Here is a 19658-nt window from a genome sequence, read left to right as displayed (position 1 = left end):
AGGGGGGGGACGCATACGAAAGAATCTGATAGAAAAATTGAGGCCAAAAGAAGCAAGAAAGCATCACCGCTAAGTCGTTCATTTTACACAACACTGCATTGAACAATGAGAGGCTGAGCAATAGAGACATGAGGCAGTGTGTGGGTGGCACAGTGGGCAGAAGGGACAGACCGAGATGTGCCAGAACTTCTTCCCCACAGATTAAAACAGTTAATTTTTCATGTAGTCGGGATAAAAATAGAAGAAGGCACAAAGTTACTTTACCAACCTTGTGTTAAACCTTAGTGGCAAAAAAGCACCACGTTACCCTCGGGGGAACCAGCAAAAACTACTGGCTAATGTTAACGCTCGTAACTGGAATGTGACATGGTGACAACAAGCTTCTCACTTCTGTTTGTGTTTGACATGTTTTAGGGGGAGGTGTTTTTTTTTGTCTGTTGTGCTGCTGAGAAAATGTAATGTGTCTTTTACAATTTCAAAGTCAAGTAGGCTGGTTTTAAACACAAATAGACGCAGGAAATCGGTGACTGAAAGTGTTTGCCGTTCTGTTTTCTTCTGCCGAGTCACATTCAACATCACCAAAGTGCTGCAAACGCACAACAAAAGAAAACACAGTGGAGACGAGTGACAAGGTTACTTGACGTGATTAACTTTTCGAAGTTTAACCCTCTTTCAAACTCATCAGACTGAGCTAGATTGGCACACGTCACAACACTGCACCGGAAAAAGGTGACATAAACCATGTTTGGAGCCCAGAATGTCTCGTTAGATGTTAGCGGGAGATAGTGAGTTATTTTGGCCCGTGTACAAGCGGGCTATGCAGAATCCAACCTGTTACAATAAGTGGAAACAGGAGCAACAAAATGTAACACAGATACAAAGTGAAATCATTTCTTGTGTGTATGTGTATTAGGAATAAAATGCAGCAAGAATCCAGCTCACACATATTTAAATCTGGTCCCTGTGAGGGTCGCTGGTTCTTTTCCCACGCTACTATGATGCAGCAATGTACATTTACATTAAAAAGAACACTTCAGAGTAGCTGAAAATCATTCCGCTACTCTGTGGATCTGCACTGTACATGCATAACTTATTCAACAGTGAACATGTACTACATATCAAAGAGTAACAAAGTACTCTCAACCACGTAGTCGTATATTGTATCCCTGAAAAATGGATGCTGGCTGTGAAATTAAAGATATGCTCTCTGATCCAAGAATTACACTGCATTAAAGTGTAAAAGGTCACACACCCATGCGGAGGGCCGTCAAATGGCTTCCGTGCTCAGTAACTTCCTTCAGCAACATTATTTTTTTTAGCTTATTCATGTTTTCTGTCCAAAGGTCATTCAATTACTCACAGCATTTATTATACTGTTTACATTACTCAGACAATTTAGGACACGGAAAATGAGAAATGATTGCCACGCAGCTTTACTCGTATGCCGTTTACATGCACGAGTAGCTGTCAGTGAAATAATGACAGTTAAATAGCCGTTTTCCAGAAAGCTCTCACTGTTTTCTCAGTCAGTGTGCTTCCATGTACAGTTCAGTCGAGCCACGGCTGGGATAGGTTTTTTTTATTGAATCAGGGGAATCGATTTATTGAATGAAGTCTGTACGCTGCCCGTGATGCTAGGTGTTGACACGCCCTCTTTCAGCTTGTTAGCACAAGGCAGTTTCCACTTTAGATGATGGCTAGTTGTTAGCATGTCATGTCTACCGACCATGCGTGAACTTTGAGCCGACAGAGCATGAACTCAGTCTCCTCATTTGTCCAAAAATATACAGTATATCTGCCTGGACGTGATTCTTCTCACTGCTTTTCTTTCTAAAACAAAGCCGGGGGGGGCGGAGCATGTGAAGAGCACCCAGGCCAGCTTGGTTCCAACTGTACGTTTCCATGTAGTCGTGATTCAAATCCTGGTTTTAGTCAGACTGAGACAACAATTTGGTTAGTTAGTTGGCCAAAAAGCAAGCCGAAAAAAATACCAACATTGATGACAACAGCTTCAATTTGAGCATCTTTGGGCGCATTCACAGCAGAAAAGTCAGGGGGACTTTTGTAAGCGGACTAAACCGCCTGGACAATGTCACGCAGTTACAACATCTGCTCGTTTGGAGTGGTATTGCCCGAAACGAGCACTGACGAGGAAACAAATAATGCATGAGGAAAAAGAAAACAAAAAAAAAACGGCCGATTTATTGGCCAGGGCCAAAAATCCATCCCCTTCAGCCCAGCGTGTCCACCACAAAAACAAACAATGGAGTAACACCAAATATATGCAGTGTTGGGGTTTCTGTTTTTACTTAACCAAATTGGTTTTTCCCAAGAAACTGCCCAGTTTGAGCAGCAGGCAGGGCAGCGACCTATCCTCGGCGATAGTCCGTTTGCATTCCCACTGTAACCGAACCGCACCAGAGACCCACATTTCCAGGCAGACCAGAGTGTGTTTGTTTGGTCTCCACCAGAGTTCGGAAGAGGTTTCACGCCTGCCCAGACGAAGTGGACTATCTGAGGAAACAAAGCCTGGTCCGTTTAAAGCGGACCAAACAGCTCTGGTGTGAAAGCACCTTTAGATTAGTGTCACCATTTCACTATCCAACCAAATCCCAGTTTACTCAGTTATGGCCATTAAAGTGCTACTGCAGAATATAATGACATCATAGTTGGGTTAACCTTTATGAACTTTTGGATATGAAATGTGATCACGTAATTATTTTGTGTTGAACGTTGGGACATTTTGTGTGAAATTCTCTCATAATTAGCATATGAATTCTTAATGTGTGGCCACGGCCACCTTGACCTTTGACCTCATACTAACAAATTCTAATTACTGTGGGTCATCCTTGTGTCCAAGTGGACGTCAGAGGCAGACATAATGAAATTCCCAGCAGAAATTACGGACTTATTGCTTTCATAAGAACTGGACATCATGTATCAGGAGTTTCCATCTTGAGCTAATTAAATGAGCGCAAAGTTGTCACATGGCACTAGTAGATAAAGTAGGTGTTACACAGCTCGACATATCTTTAAATAAAATCATAGTTTATTGATCTACGTTGATTATTTTACTCATTTTCAAAAGGAAAATGTGTTTTTGTGACATTTGTAAAGTCATGATCTGTCATTGCAGCAGCAGGCTGAAGTTCTGGTACTGAGGATTACTCATCCTATACTGTGATGGAAAGATTATGGTTTATATCACAGCTTCAATCTTGTTTTTTTTTGTTTTTTTTACAATCATCTGAAGTACAATTCAGATCTGCCAGTAGGCCAACTTATGCCTGAGTGACAAATATCAGAAAATAGCATAGCATCAGTTAAAGTGGGCTTTTATTATCTATCATTTCATCAACTGTAACAAAGAGAGATACAGTGGAACACATTTTAAATGAATATCAGACTGACAACAAAGGACAGAATGCTGCTGATCTTTCACAATGTCACACTCTTCAAATGTATTTTCATAAAACATTATTATAAAGCATATATATATATATATGTGTGTGTGTGTGTGTGTGTGAAAGCACTCTGCTTTATAGCTAAACTAAGTTATCACCATCCACTGTGGGAAATGTTTTGCCACTAATACACATATTAAGATTGCTATTGTTATAGCGCCATAAGAATTCTGTGTCCTCTACAGAAGAGCTGAAATAAATAACACTCCAGACCTTAGGCATTTTCTAAAATTGCCCATTTAGATGCATTCGCTAAAAAAATTGAGGGGGAGAAAAGGTATTGATTGTCAGTTACGGTGTTTATACTTAATTTCACGCACAAACAAAAAAATGCTGTTTAAGACCCACAGGCCTATTTGAAGCGCCGCCTGCTCCAGCTCTGTCTTACTTATGCAACCGAGGTACAAATTAGACTCAAGCAGTTTATTTTCTCGGCGTCTCTCAGGTTTTGCTTTTAACTCTTATTGTTAGAGAGCTCCACAAACACACACACATCAAATCACTGCACTGTGACTGTCTTTGTCAACACCTGGCTGGGTACTAAAATATGCATCTCTGCTCAACCTTCTCTCCCACAAAAAAGACACACTGGGCTCCGAGGACCAGGATAAGACAGGTTAAGGGTTAGGGCCAAGAAAGGGACTGTGGTTAGGATACATCTTCAAGTTAGGGCTTAGTGGAGTTTCACTGTTGGCTCACACTTTTATTACCATCATCAGCATTTCCATTACCAATAGTAAATCATCAGCGATGGTCACAGCGAGGTTTAAGTGTGGACGGACGCAGCTGCTCGGTGCGTCTAACTGTGCCGTCTGGTGTGTCTCCTTCAGATGCAGAAGATTACCTTGTGCGTCTGTAAGGCGACGCTGAGGGATGTGACAGAGCGGCAGTATGTGACGCTCTCGGAATGAGAACCTGCTGTCAGACACGCACTAAATTTTCCCAGACATGAGATGGAGTTCATGTCCGAAAAATGGCTTTGGGGTCTGGAACATGAGGCCAATGCGGAAGTTGTTAAAAATTGCCAGGATAATGATGCTATTCTCACTATTAATTTGTCAGTTAAGTATTTTCCTGAGGAGTTAATGGTCTCAATCACAAGATTTAAGTCTTCTCCAACAGAGCATCATGTCCATTTTCAGATCACCCAATTTTCTAGTCAGATTTAGAGTCAGACGGATGATAAAGTGGGACATGTTTGAGGGCGTGGCTATGGGGTGACTAACCACAGATCTCACACTCTCAATAATTCTACCCTCTAACCCAGTGTAAGTACTTATCTCAAGGCTTCAAAATGACAGTTCACAAAGGATTGGGTGACACATTTTTACTTGACATGTGTTTCTGGTTCACGTCTTTGTTCATGCAACATCCTGCATGTTTTTTTTTTGTTGCAATGAAATACGATATAACCTTCCAGGTGCTGCTGTAATTTTCAGGTTTCAACAGAGCAAAGTCCACAACATACTCATCCACCATGTTCTGCAAAAGACGTGAGTCACACTTGCTTTTGACTGCCCGACTCCGCTCCGAGTTTCCCACGATTACTCACCCCACACGCGCCGCATGTGCAGTACGACGAGCATCAGAACTTGTCAGCGGAAGTTTAAATAGTGACTGATGATGTATACAGTAAAAATTTGATGTCGCTTTTCCACTGGCATGACTTCACTACTTCTGTTTACTGTTGAATATTTACCATTCGAGGATCTACAATTACATTACATGAAAAACATAGATAATATGCTCCTATTTTCTCTTCTATCTTCAATCTAAATACAAAAAAAACCCAACTCCATCACAGATGAAGCACTATATACAAGCCTTTTACAATTCCAGAATAAAAAGATTATGGTGACATGGAAGAAGTGGAATTATTCTGCCCATGTAAGTACAGCATATAATCCTATATATGCCATAATATAGAACCTTTACAATTGCTCTTCTTTAGAACTTGTCAATGAAAAAATTGCCTTAATAACACTGCTCGACATGCTGAATATTTAGCCGTCGTTACTCACTGAGGCTTTTTGCCATCAACAAAGGAGCTGGATTGGAAGCCATTTTCTGATACATCTAAACCACAATGCACATATTTTTCAGGTTTTAACTTCAAATGGAGTTGCAATTAGGACATTTAATACCGATTTAAATATATACTAGTCTGCTGCCTCACATGCGTTAGTCTGTCTTATTTGTTTCCTTTTCACCGAAATGCACCGATCTAACGTAGGGCCGCGGGGATGAGGTTAAAAATAAAAACCTCCAAGAACTAAAAAGATTTTTGTCAACTAATTAACACCTTCATCCGCCTCTAGATTCTTAAATAAAATGCTCAACATCATCAAAGCTGCTCAAATTTACACCTTGCCACACAGGAATTAGTTCCTCTCTGGTGTGAAATGCCAGTAATACAAAAGCTTTGGAAAACTAAGCTGAGAGAACAAGGCTTCAGCATAATGGTATCCAAACTGGTAAATGCAACAGTTTCATCTAAATATGGAGGAATCATGTCCACACAGCCATAACACGGGGAGACGAACTAGCCAGTCGGTTATAGACCATTTGACATCTTATCATCTGGTTCAGAGATGATAATGTAAGAGGGGAACGTGTAAAAAGAAGAACTTCCTCGAGAAAGGAGGGGGGTTGCAGTCCAGACTGTGGTCTGCAGTCCTGAAAAGTTACAGAAACCAGTCGGCAGACATTCCGGTGAAAATGGGTCAACCCCAAGGTGATTTATCACAGAATGAAATCATTTTTTGGTTTCAAAACGAGGGGATAACACTTGTATGTGACGTGTGTCTAATTGTTTAAATGCACATCTAAATGTCTCCAGCGTGGAGCGGCGTGTGTGTTTCAACAACTCCCTCCACATATTTAGATGAATCCCCTTTGTTCGGCGGTAATTTCAGAGTAAATAAATAAATAAATAAAGCCAACACAAAACCCAGCAGGGTTATTGTTTGATGTGTCACCACTTTGTAAGGAAGAGGTCAGCAGACTCAGCTTCCATTTTCACTGATGGCATTTTATAGTTGAAATATGAGGCCTGTCACTAAATGTCACCTCACCACCGCTTTGTCATCTCATCATTCTTTTCACCACTTGTCACACTGAAGCCCAGCTTGTGACACAAGCAAACTGTTAGCTTCCTTTCAGGCAGGCTGGTGGGCCTTTATTAATATTTATAGGAGTAACAGCTTAAGGCCAGCCCCCTTGAGAGTTATCACTCCTCTTTGCTGCCAAACACTTGCGAAATATATTGACAACTGCTTTCCAGCACCCCCCCACCCCCCCCTGAAAAGCTCCGAGTGCAGGTGTGTGCAGCAGGTTTCAAAAATATGCCAGTTTTCTGCAGGAACAAAGAAAGAAAAAAAAAAAAAAGTTACTCCCATTTGATTTAACAACATGAACAACAGCGGAAGCAGGTGCCATTCTTCAAAACAACTTGAAAAAAATGATTTAAAAAGAACTGGGACATAAAAATCTTGTTACTGAATAAAAAAAATAATAAATAGGCATACAGTCATGATGTCATGTCACGGATGTCACTGCGGTGTCTGGGTGAGTGAAAAAACACAGACTGCTGGCAGTGCCGTGATGGCTTTGAAAGCAATCAGCCAATTTGAACCAGTTTCCAGTGAAATGTTTGGCCCGCGTCTTTTACTGTGGAACTGCTCATATCGCCCGTCCCTCGTCAGACATAAGCAGTTGTAACACTGCCTCCCGACATAAAGTGGCACGCACACGGACGTAATCAAAGGGAGGTTGTTCCCGTCCTGGGACACTATCTGATTGCTTGGATTAAAGATACAAAGACTACAGACCGCAAAATTATTTCATCACTCTCTTGGCAAAGTAAATGTTTCCAGAGCCATCCTGATGGCTACAGGCAGACTATACAATCCCTTAATGTCACAGTCACTTTGGTTGTCAGTTTGAGTTGTTTTTTTTTTTTTTTTTTTTTTGCCTTGTTGGCTTTTACTGGTTGATGTTGTTCTGCATACGCTTGAAAAAGAGGTCTTCATAGGTCTATAAAATACATATAAGTCCAAAACCTAATCCGGACCTGTCAATCATTTGATGGCAGAAGTAATGGAGCTTTCCCACAATACAGTACCAGTGTTTTTGTTTTTAATCATATGAATTTTTCATATACCCCAAGACCGCTGAGCGTGTGTCGTATAAAATGTCAGGAACGCAGAGCGACATAGTTTGAGAGCGGGCTGTTTAGCAGTTGCACCAAACAAAGCAGCATGTGGTCATCTTGGCCCTAACCCTGACCTCACTTCTTCTCCATGCCTAACCCTAAACCCTTGCTCTTTCCCCCGAAATTGAGTTGTTTCTTGTACGTGATATACTTAGAAGCCGTCTGTTCCTCCACTTTTCTGAGATTTCTCTCAAAATCCTCTATTGTAGTGAAAACTTCGGGACTTCTAGCTTGGGGAATAGTTGCCGGCAGCCGGCCCTCAGTGCGTCACTTCCGGCACCACAGCCCTATAATAGCCCTGTAATATTGTGATGGAGGATTCCCACATGATAGACCATTAAAGTACGGGCTACTCTTCAACTTCAAAATATGAATTGCTTCCAACAAGTGAGCTTTTCTTTTTATTAACTGGCAGGAAACGCAGAACAATCAGAAATAGAGCAGCTAAAAGTGGTGACTGTGGTTAAATAAATAGTGTTAAAAGAAATATGAGAAAATAATAGTGCCATGCTGTAACAATATCTGACATTCAAAGAGATGGGTCATTCACTTATGGTTAAATAATTGGTGCAGCCCAATATGCTGCGATGCATCCAAGGAAAGATGATTTCGGATTTCAACTTATTGATAGTTGAGAAAATATGACTTGTTCACAAGTCATATTTTCTTGCAGGATAATAAATATAAATATAGCTTAGACGAAGTGCCATTTTACACATTTGTTGCCCCGCTGCTAATTTGCCATTCCCTCTAGATGAGGCTGACCTCTTTTTACAACACAGTCAATAACAGGGTCAGATCTTCTCAGGTCTACTCCGTTATTATTCATTGTGTCGGGTCACGAGTCCAACGGTTCGGGCGCACCTATGAAGACCTCCAGCTTGTAAACGTGTAGATACTCTTCTTATGTAAATTCCTTAAGAATCAAAGGGTTCAGGGAAGGGCAGGCAGTACATCCCATGTGTTAAATAAAGTTGTTTTCTTTTTTCCTTAGGTGGCATCAATGAGCCGAGTAAATATTCCTTTAAGCCACAAAAACAAGTGATATGGAAAAAAAAAAATCTGTGAACGCGGGGGGAAAAAAAAGCAATAACCCCAACAAAAATTACTCTTTTAATCATGGCTATGAACATACATCATTTAAATTCTTTAACTTTAACTACCATTCGCTACACTTTCAGAAGAATATAAAATGACTTGTGTGCAATTTTCCAGTAACAGATGCTGACAAAAAGCCAATTCCAGCCTAGTAAAAAATGGCCCTGATTTGAAAATGTTTAAAGGGAGAGAGAGAGGGGGGGGGAGGCTTAATCAGAGAGGAGTGTGATAAGCTCTTAAATGTCCTGCACCTTCTCTTTAATGTCGTCCTAATTTGGATCCTTTAAAGATGCCTCTGTCATGGCAATCACAGCTTACACTCACAGCGGCAAATTAGCATGAGTTCTGACAGGAACTCAGCGCCGACATCGAGGACTACTTGTGATTAAACCTCGACAAACAGTCTGGAAATGGGCAGAGCGAGATTTTGGTAGCCTCCTCCAAGTCATGCCTGAAATAAACAGCGCTGAAAGCCTTGCAATCCAGTCAACACGGGACTCATTTGTAAGGCTTTAAACGTCCGTGTGCCGCCTGCACATAAAGATGGATGACATAACTCCTCCACCAAAAGTAAAGCTAAATCACCTTGGCTGCAGTATAGGTCGTAAACCCCGCCTCAAATGGACGGGACGTGGGCCAAATTAAAAAGTCAAAGTGCAATCTTCTGGTTTTCTGAACACTGAGTTCTGGTTTTCGTATTTCTGATAAGTTTGGATTTAATAAGGTATTTAAAGGGGGGTGAAATCGTGATTGAGGGAGCGGAGACTGAATTTGCGATTGGTCAAGCGAGTTTATCTGTGGAACCCTGACACCATGGCTCCACTTCACAATTACTACTGCACAAGACTCTGAGTCACCAGCACAAACTGGCAGCACCCATATTTAGGATACTTCATGTTTGGACAGTGGGAGAAAAATCTTTAAATATAATCTAATATAAAAAAACAAAGGAAATCCACTGTTATAAATGCATTATAACTATATACAAATAGCATAGTATTATAGTATTATTTGACAAGTATTTGATTTAGTCCATGAAATGTCAGCTAAAGCTGAATAATTTTGATTTATGTTCATCAAAATGATGTTTTGTTTTGTCTACTAACCAAATGTTTTAATGATTTATTCACAGTATGGAGCAGAAAATAATCACATTTAAGAAGCTGAAAGAAGTCAGAGAACTTGTTTTAACACTCAAATCAATTTGTTAATTAGCACAATAGCTAAAAGGTGATTATTTAATAATCAATTTATCGCTGCAGCCCTGGAGCACAGTTGTAGATAGGCAAGATGATGATTATCCAAAAATATTCACGAGTTTCACAAAACAAATGAGAAGAGAAGCAGATAAGATTTCATGTAACATAGACAGCGATGTTGCCACTGGTCAGCAGAGACCAAATATCAGCCATTTGATCCACGCAAAAAACTCCAACTTCAACACACAGTTACACACTCTGGCTTTTAACGTCAGGGTATTACCAAGAAAATATTCCATATGAATAACAGATATGACAACCAAGTTAAAATAAATCTACATCAGCAACAACTCAGTAAAAGGCATTGAGCCAGTTTATTAAACACACCAGTCCTTACTGTGAGAAAATGCCATATTCACACATTGGCATCAAAATCACTACTTTTTTTTATGAGCCGCTGTGACTCACCTTCAAAAATGTCTTTACTCGGTTTGAGCTATAAATAAGGTCCTGGTAGTGTTGCTTCTGAGAGTAGCCATGTCATCATTCAACACATTGCACAGTCATACTGGCTGCAGCCTCCGTACAGTGTATGTTGCTTTTCCGATTGTAACTCACTGGGGTTTAATTACCTGCAAATTAACAGCAGTTTCACTATCTTGCATAAGATTATCCTGGTCATGATGAAATGCCACGAGGGAGTTGATGGGTGGGAAGCTTCCCAAGAAGCAGAAAAATATGAGATGTCATATTGTTAGTGTGATAGCGCTAAGGACAGCGATTCCAGTCACCCTCGTGATGCGACCTTCAAACACTGTCAGGACGTCTCATCATTCCTGTCACTTTTTTTTTTTCCCCCCAGAGTTCAAAACAAGTTGAAAATCAGTCATCAATTGACTGGCTCTTTGTGTATGTGCCGTCCGTAACTGCGGCAGACCCACAGTATGAAAACAACAATGTGAGTGGGGCAATTTCGTGCAGTGCATTTAACTCTGGTGGTGTAAAACTCGTTGACCCGACAGCTGGACGGAGTGAGTCTGTGAGTAGTCGTCAAGAGCAGTTTGAAATGGTCAGCCTCAATTTTGCTCCATCAGTGAAGAGTTTTTTAGTGCGTGATGGGCAATCAAACACAAAGATCCGTTAGGTCAGCAATGACAAAGCTGCTCTATTAGAGGGGAAAAAACTGTTAAATGACACTTTGACATTTCATTTTTCAAAGCCTTTTTTTAGTGGTTTTAGATTTTTCTCTCATTTGTCAGCTTCATTTGCTGCCACATGTCTCACTTTCATTTGCATGTTTCAGCAAAATCGGCAACACTAAAAGTGTTTTTTTTATTTATTTCACGAGTCAAACTGATTTATATCTCTAGTTCATGTAAAATACTTGACAGGTTATAACTAGGGGTGGGAACCACAGGGTACTTTCACGATACGATACGTGATAATAATATCACAATACCAGGATTCTGTGATAATTAATATACTGCAAGACAATCATGTAGCGATACATCACGACATCTGTCCAACTGTAGAAAACATCCATGATAAGATAAAAGTGCAGGATTTCTCTATTTATTCAGAACATGGAGAACAAAGTGCATAAAGGCTATGTATTGAATGTGGATGGATGGCATCTCTTAGCGTAGCTTTCTCCACCATTATCCCGCTGTAAACTCATTCACACAAACACTCCCACAGTCAGGTTTGATAGTTTTGCTTGACAGGGCACATTAGCAGATAACGGACACAGCATCACCTCTGCTCACGCCGACTAAACCGAGGCAAACTAATTACATACCAACAACAAACACCTAAGTTACGCACTGCAGCTTTAATTTAAAAACTAACAGCTGATAGCGTCCAGGTCATGTTTAACACCGCTCACTTTCAAAGTTGACAATGAGAAGCTCCCGAGACGAGCTGCAAAACCCATCCTAACAAAACTGGAGGTTGTCAAACTTTCCTCCATTCATCCTAAAATAAGCCTTGAATCAACCATTCTCCCGGCGAAGCTCGTGGACCAGCTGGACCCAGGTATACCCCGGAGATTTTACTCTTTTGCTGAATCTCATTTACCTCAGTTTCCCTCTTCCCAGTGTCCTATTTGGGAAGTGGCTATCTCCCTCTCTCCTATCCTCTCAGCCTATATATTTAAATACTGTACCCTACAGATCTGTAAGTTTAATTCACAAAAAAAAACTGTGCAGCTAAGCATAGGTGATTCAATGGTTGCTTAGCAACAGAGAAAAAAAAAATCCAACTGCACTGCTTCTTTAAAATGTAGGTTTCAACCCTTCAGGCAGCACTGTGCAAGTCTGTCTGATCAGAGCATTAATAAGGACAGTGCCAAACGTCCTTCATGGAAAACATCTGACCAGATCCTAGAGTTCAGGAAACACTAATGAATGCATTTGGCTGGGAGCGTCGTCATCACAGAACATGGGGATATGCCAAGAGGCAGTGTTTGCACCACTAAGTGCACCTGGTCCTATAAAATGGCCTCATATTATTACAACCATGCAAGGCAACCATCAGACCTAATGACCCTCCTGAGATGGCTGCTCATCCCATTACCAGTCCAGAACCATGTTTAAAAGTGCGAACGAGACTCCGTCTGTTGGAGGCATCCGCACGCTCTCTCTGTGCATTAACCTCCTTTCAAAGTAAGAAAAAAAGACAAACGCACCTGCTGAATCAATACCATCGACAAAACCAGTGCCTAAACAGAATGCAAAAAAAAAAAAATGCTAAGGTATTATGTTTGTCCAAGATTTAAAACTCATACTCATCTCTAACCTCAAAGGAAATATCTTTTTACGCCACGCTGCACTAATAAAAGTTCATAATAACTTTATAAAAGCATAATGATTTACTGATGTTAACAAATACAGAGGCGGGCAAGTCATGAGTGACAACAGCCCTCAAAATGACGCACTTCTATTTCCTTCATCATGAATTAAATCACATTTAAGAATCGCATTTTGACCCAGAGAGGAAATAAAAACAGGTCTAGCAACACCTGAGCGCTTTTACTTCAGCGACAGAATCCAAAACTGTGGAACACATGAAGGACTTTCTTTCTTTTTTTTTTGCATTATTTATTTAAGAGACGCAGGATTAATGCATGAAGTGGGAATTCAAACGCCGGCCATCGCTGCTCCATTCTACTAGGATGATGTTTGTGCTCGGTGAAAGATACTAAAGCTGAAGATATATGACAAGAGGGGGATTTTACTTTAAACAAAAGGACCTGAAAACATGCCAATGCTCTGCTGCGGCAACGGGAAGACAGGAACATATCAAAGTGGAGACTGTAACGATAACGAACCGCACACCTGCAGATTGTCGTGAGCTTAAAAATGAGAGTCATTCCCAAAAATTGCTACATGTGTAACGACGAAAGGCCGGACACAAAGAGGAGTCTGTCTCTGTGTTCCCAGGAGGAGAAACACTATCCTGTGTCTGGGGGCTCAACCCCTTCCTCGCTGCTCGAGTACTTTGTTTGAGTGACTCGGACTTTCACGGCCCCAAACAGGTGTAAGATTCCAGCTCTTTGAAAAAAAAATAGACCCGACAGTTATTGTGGAAACAGCGAAAATACGCCGTGAAAACGGAGAACGTGCAGACGGCAGACATGTATCCATTACATCGACACATCATATTATTTATACTATCATTTGTAAAATATGATGAAAGATTTTTATGTGGAAAACAGAAAAAAAAATAGCTGGGAAAAAAAAAAAAAAAACAGTGGATTCTAAAAAAATAAAAATAAAAATGTCAGAATGGTAAGATCAGAGATGGACTGGTTCAGTGAATCATCAGACAGATTGGTTTCCGCTGTGTTTACTGTGATCCGGGTCCTAATAGAGGTCTACGTATCTGTGTTGAAGCATTAAATACAACAGACGAGCTCACAACATCAAACTAGAATTGATGGAAGGCTCTGATTCTGCAGCTTATGATTCACCATTTCTAAAAGCACAAAATCACACGTTTTATCTAAATCAAACTATTTAGTTCTATTTTCAAACCCAGGTGAGGTCGTCAATGGCAACTACAAAAAAAAACTTCAATTCTCTTGCTTGTCCAATCAGAATCATACACTGTGTTCTCTCCATCTCCCTCCGCTCTCTCCTCTTAACTTCAGGGTCTGATTTGGTCGGACAAGCTCTGTAAAAATCTTTTTATTTTTTTTTAAGTCTTTATCTTAATCTGTTATGATGACACAACTGATAACGCAGTGTAATGAGATATACAAATGAAAAGGGACACCGTCCAGGTTTCTATTGATCTCCGATAATCCTTGTTTTATAAGGCGTGTTTTTGTTTTTTTTTCCAATAGCTGTTTGGAAAATTGCTGTCATTTTGTAATCTGTTTTTGTCAAAAAGAAATTATATATATATATATTTATTTATTTTTTGTTGGGTGGGGGGGGCCTTGCATTCACAATCTCTTTGCAACCAGGTTAGAAAAATGATGACTCGATTTACAGTACAAAGAAACTGTGCTATTCTATTTCCAAAGCAATTAAAGGAAAGCATTCACCCAGTATGTGTGAGGTTTTCCACACAAGGCTGCATATTTTTGACATATTACAACACCAGCTCTGAGGAACCTGTGTCCAAAGCATTGTCTTGCTGCTGCTCCATCTTTACGACAGAACATGAAAGTTGTCTTTAAAAGACACAAAATACAGTCTCCAAGCAGCATGGGATCATAAGCTTCGGCTTACTTCCTGATTAAGTCACTGATCCTCTCTGTCCTTTTCCCTAAATGTGCTACGTTAAAGTTGCACTGGTCGTTTTTAAAAAGTGTAAAAGTGCCAGACCGACCCTTTCCTCTCTATCTCTCTACACCTCACTTCACTTGTGACTACTGCTGCAGCGGCAGTGACTCTCAGCGCTGCCGAGCAGCTCGGTGCCTTTATCTGTTGCATGTGTCACGAGCAAAACACACCCTGCATCCATTTCAAGGTAAAAGCAGTTCTCGCAGTTTTTTTTGTTTTTTTTTTTATTTCCAAGAAGGCTTTTACTGTGAAATATTCCAGGACGAGCCGATGCGTGGCTTCACACTGAAGAATCCTGGCATTTCATTGAGGATTTAGAGCTCAAAAAATGGACTATTAAGTGATGATGTTCAAAGACAAACCCTGTGCAAAACATTGCGGCAGCCACACCGAGCGGATTAAGTAACATCTAAAGGGTGATGGAAATATGTTAGCCAATGTAAGTACACTGCACAAAAGTTTTCAGCCATCATTCAATTTGCTGTTTTAGGAATGCTTTAGTGGCCATAAAGTACAATTATTTCTCCATCACTTTATTGGAACACGTCCAGAAAACACAGCGAACATGTACGCAGTTTAAAAATGAAAAATAAAAGCTTCTACAGGTCAAAGTGTCACTCAAACAGTACCACAGTCCTAATTAATGCTCCTGTTAAAACCTGCGTTTGTCATCAAATATTTGCTGTGAAAAAGGTCTATTACGCCAGGTTTGAGTGAGCTAAACTCATTGACAGATTGCTTTCAGTCTCAACAATCTAATCCGAAAGCCTATGATCACAGACAGCAGAAATCTTACATATTGTGTCTTTACTGTGTACTGTGATCGTGTAGCTCGTGATAATGCTGTCGACGCTTGTGTACGTGTTTGCATCTACAGTCGGCATCCACTGTAGCGCCGCTGCAAATGGTAACGAGCCACAAAAAAGGACAAAAGTGCTTTGCAACGGTCCGCCGGTCACTTGATAACGCCACATGCTTTCGATTTCAGCAGAGTCCCAGAATTACTGCACAAAGTCTGGCGCTGTCCTGTCAACATTTGGGCAGAGAACGAACGGGCAGTGAGTGTGAGTGAGTGAGTGAGTGAGAGACCCGAGACAAAGGGAGGCAGAGGGAGAAGGAATGTGGTGTCCAGCTTTCATGTCCAATAAAGTGGTGTAATTGTGACAGCAAGCCATTAGTTGTGTGTGTGATAAATCACAAGATGACAGACTGCTGCTTCAACTAAACATAATGCTTGGGGCTACAAAACTCACCTCTCCTCTTGGTGCACTTGGCGCTGCTGGGTTGAAAACGGTGGATATGTATGGATGGATCACAGATTAACAGGGAACTGTGATGCATAATTTATGTGTCAGTATTAACATGACACAGGGATCGATTTTCAAGGTTGCGTAAGGCGAGAATCAAAAGATGTTTTTTTTTTTTTTTTTCTCATCGCTTTTATTTTCTGACGTTATGTTGTCCACACAAGACGATTGAGGAAATACTCTGCACCGTCCACGGTATCAATTCCCCTCAAATGCAGCCTCCTCTCCTCCCAAGATGACCATACAGTCTCTCACAACAATTATTATTTGAAATACACAATATCCCCTTGGAAACCTCCGCAGGGACCGAGGCATTTCATATTGTATCTTCTCTGTCATCTTTGTGCCCCCGTACGCTGCCAACGTTAGTTCAAAACACAACAATCGTTCATGGAACGTAACAAGGTGCAACCGCAACTCACATGTCATCTTTCTACTCGGCCCTTAAGAGAATAGCAGTGCGTTTCGCAGCTCACAGCGAAGCCAACACAACAAAGGCAAAAAGACAAGCAACAGATTTTTCATTCGTGACCACAGAGGGTGGGTTGATTCCCCCTCTTATCATGCAGAGAACTAGTGCCGGGGCTACTTCTCAGAGCTCATCAGCACGACAAAGACAACAGGGAGAATACGGCCTTGTTCTACAAAGGTTAACCTCGACGGGACCTAACAACTCTCAGACTTCTCATTTGATGCCCCCGCAAAACACTTGTCATGGAGGCTGGAGGGCCCCTGGATTCCCCTGGATTTAACCTCTAATATCTGAGGTCACCGATCCCACCAGGGCCAATGGTGGCACTTGTAAGCCCCGCCCCCACCCACCCACCCACTCACAAAAAAGACACATACGCTGAGCAGTTTCTCAATAGTCTGAATGTTCTGGCTAAGTTTGACTATTAGTACAGACTGCAAAATAGCTCTGATTTCCTTTTTTCAAAATGTCCACTTGGCTCACAATAGGGCAATTTCAACCTTTTTTAAATGTCAAATACTAATCTCTCTCTATGTGAGGATAATACAGAGAACCACTCTGTGCCTTCTATCACATGGAAATTAGATTTTCTGAGTCGTTTGGAGAGAATTTCGCGAGATCTGGTTCGAGGCGCGCGTGTAATATGCTCTTGGGCTGAAGTTGGGAATGCCTCAGTGTATCTGTGGAGCTCACTTTTGTTTCTTACTGACTAATGGTCTTAATTAGCGCAATGACGATTGAGATTGCACTTCCACTATGTCTACAGCAAAATCACAACCCCGTGTGGGTGAGAGTGTGCATGCATGTGTGTGTGTGTGTGCGCGTGTTAAGCCTTACGACGTGTCCAATCAGAGCGCAGAGCTCGTCTAAGCTGTGTGTGCTGGGCCCCAACAATGACTCCCAGGGGTCCAACTCACGCTTTCACTCCTCCACTCTCAAACTGCAGAACATTCAAACAGAGCGGGCGTCTTAATTTATTCACTTTGATTCAACTGGTCCAAATGTGACGCCATGTAATAATGTGGGGATCGAGGGGGGGTTTGTCTCATAACCGTAAAATGTAAAAACGCGATATGAGATTAAAGTTGTAACTTTAAAGTCGAAGAATTGTTTCATTTTGTTTAAGTGTGGAAACCATTTTACTCTCAAGGAAGAAGATTAGGGTTTTTTTTCTTCTTATCTTAGATTATAGATAGATTAACACTTTGCCTTAAGCATTACTAAATATTGATTCATCCAAAACAATTCAAGCAAACAAAGACCACAAACCACTGTGGTGTACTACAACACACAAAGCCACGCCAGTGACTCCATGGACTCTTGGGAGGGTTTGGAGAACACTGCTCGTCGCAGGTCAGCGAGTATTTTTCAGATTGATCAGTTGAAATTATCCCGGTATCTCTGCCTGGGTGTTTATTTCATTTATTTTTCTTTTCTAACAAAAGGCTCCAGAGCACAACAGAGAGTAAATTACTGGTTATTTTCTGCAGTGAAATAGTTCAGTTATTGCTTTCCAAAGCAAACAATTTTAAAGTCAAATTATACCAAGGTAACCTAATATTATTTTGTAGGGGAATAAACCAATGTCAAACCATACGAATAAGAATTTAAAAAAAAAATGCAATGAAGTCTTTCAAAACAGTTTGAGACAGTTGATCAGTGTAGATTTAATTAGACCACATGCACCTGGCACTTAAAGGACGTGTGCTGTGACATTTAGATTGTTTATTTATATTTATTTAAAATAAAAATAAAATGTAAGACAATGAATCTTATTCAACTTGACAGAGTTGACTATGGAGTGAGTGAGCAGGTCATCATGACAGCCATAACAAATCTACTCGTCCGGGATTTTTAAAGCAACTGCGTTTATTGTAATGTGTCTCACAGTCAGACACAGTCAGAGAGGAGAAGGTCTTTTTTTTTTTTTTAAATCCTCACTCTTTCACTCACTCACACACTCACAAATCAGGACCAACCTATAGATACATTTCACGAGGCAAGTCCTTCCCTGTCTTCATCTGTTATTTATGTCCTGTCCTCGCATCTTTCGGGACGCGCTGCTGCTGCAGACTATAACCCTGTTCTGTTCCCGAGCCGAAAACAGCAACACGGCACTTTTTCATGCCGTCACTGCACAGCAAACACAATCACACACACACACACACGGTGATGTTACACATTTAGAAGAAAAAGAAAAAAATAAAGACAAACGGGAGGAGGCGCAGGTACAGCGGCAGCCTTCAGTGGCGCGCCGCGCCGCGCTAATCTACCTTCACCCGAGAGTAACATGCAGCAGATTTGTAAAGATGCACCATGCAAACACCGCAGAAAGCGGAGGAAACAAGCATCTATCAGTGCGCGCGCGCGTGTGTGTGTGTGTGTGTGTTCCTCCTCACATGACTTCTCTGTAAATACGCTCCGCGGCTGCATGCAATGATGGTTTTTTTTGTACACTGGCAAACATATCTCACTGAAAAATTAATCTTACCATTCTGAAGAGACATCCAATGTAGCAGCAGGCCTGTCCCGATGGCAATTCACCAATATGAATGTGGGATGGTCCTCCTCCTCCTCCTCCTCCTCCTCAAAAAACAAAAAACAAATTCCCCCTTTTTTTTTGCTTCTACTCCTTCCTCCTCTTCACTCCGCTTCGTTTTGATAGTACCCAGAGCAGGCGAGAGTGTTGCGCACGACACGGTACGGTGGGGAGAAAAAAATCCTCCTCCTGCTCCTCCTGCTGCTGCTGCTGCTGCTTCAGCTGCTGCTGCTCCAAGGTGCTGCTGCTCCTCCTGCTGCTGCTGCTGCTTCAGCTGCTGCTGCTACTACTGCTGCTGCTGCTGCTGTCACACACATGGATGAGAGAGGCGGCACACGAACGCGTCCATTAACACGCGCAAAACCCCCGAATCCTCCGGGACAAGTGTGTGAAACTGTCCCCCCGGCAACACGGTGGGATGTGAGGGAGCGGGCGAGCTCAAGGTGCTGGGGAATGACACGCTGCTGCCTGCGTGGGTCCCTCACGATCTCTGCACAGTGGCGAGTTTGGAGACGGGGACGGTTTGTGCGGCTGTGCGTGGTCGCCCCCTTCGGTTCTACACTGGAGTCCACTCAC

At 41.5% G+C, this 19658-nt stretch overlaps 1 protein-coding gene across 13 annotated transcripts in view; it reads right to left on the bottom strand.

Moving 5' to 3' along the window:
* Positions 1-19125, bottom strand: part of tenm4 (teneurin transmembrane protein 4) — a 171693-nt gene extending 152568 nt beyond the window's left edge. For all 13 annotated transcript variants that reach the window (XM_058634905.1, XM_058634906.1, XM_058634908.1 and 10 more), the window contains exon 1: positions 19035-19125. The gene's annotated coding sequence lies outside the window, so the exon portion shown is untranslated. The remainder of the gene's footprint in view (positions 1-19034) is intronic.
* Positions 19126-19658: the final 533 nt, after the last annotated feature.

The sequence above is a fragment of the Solea solea genome, chromosome 7 (genome assembly GCF_958295425.1).
Source record: "Solea solea chromosome 7, fSolSol10.1, whole genome shotgun sequence".
In the NCBI taxonomy this organism is placed as follows: Eukaryota; Metazoa; Chordata; class Actinopteri; order Pleuronectiformes; family Soleidae; genus Solea; species Solea solea.
This window is presented reverse-complemented; position numbering and strand designations above follow the sequence as displayed.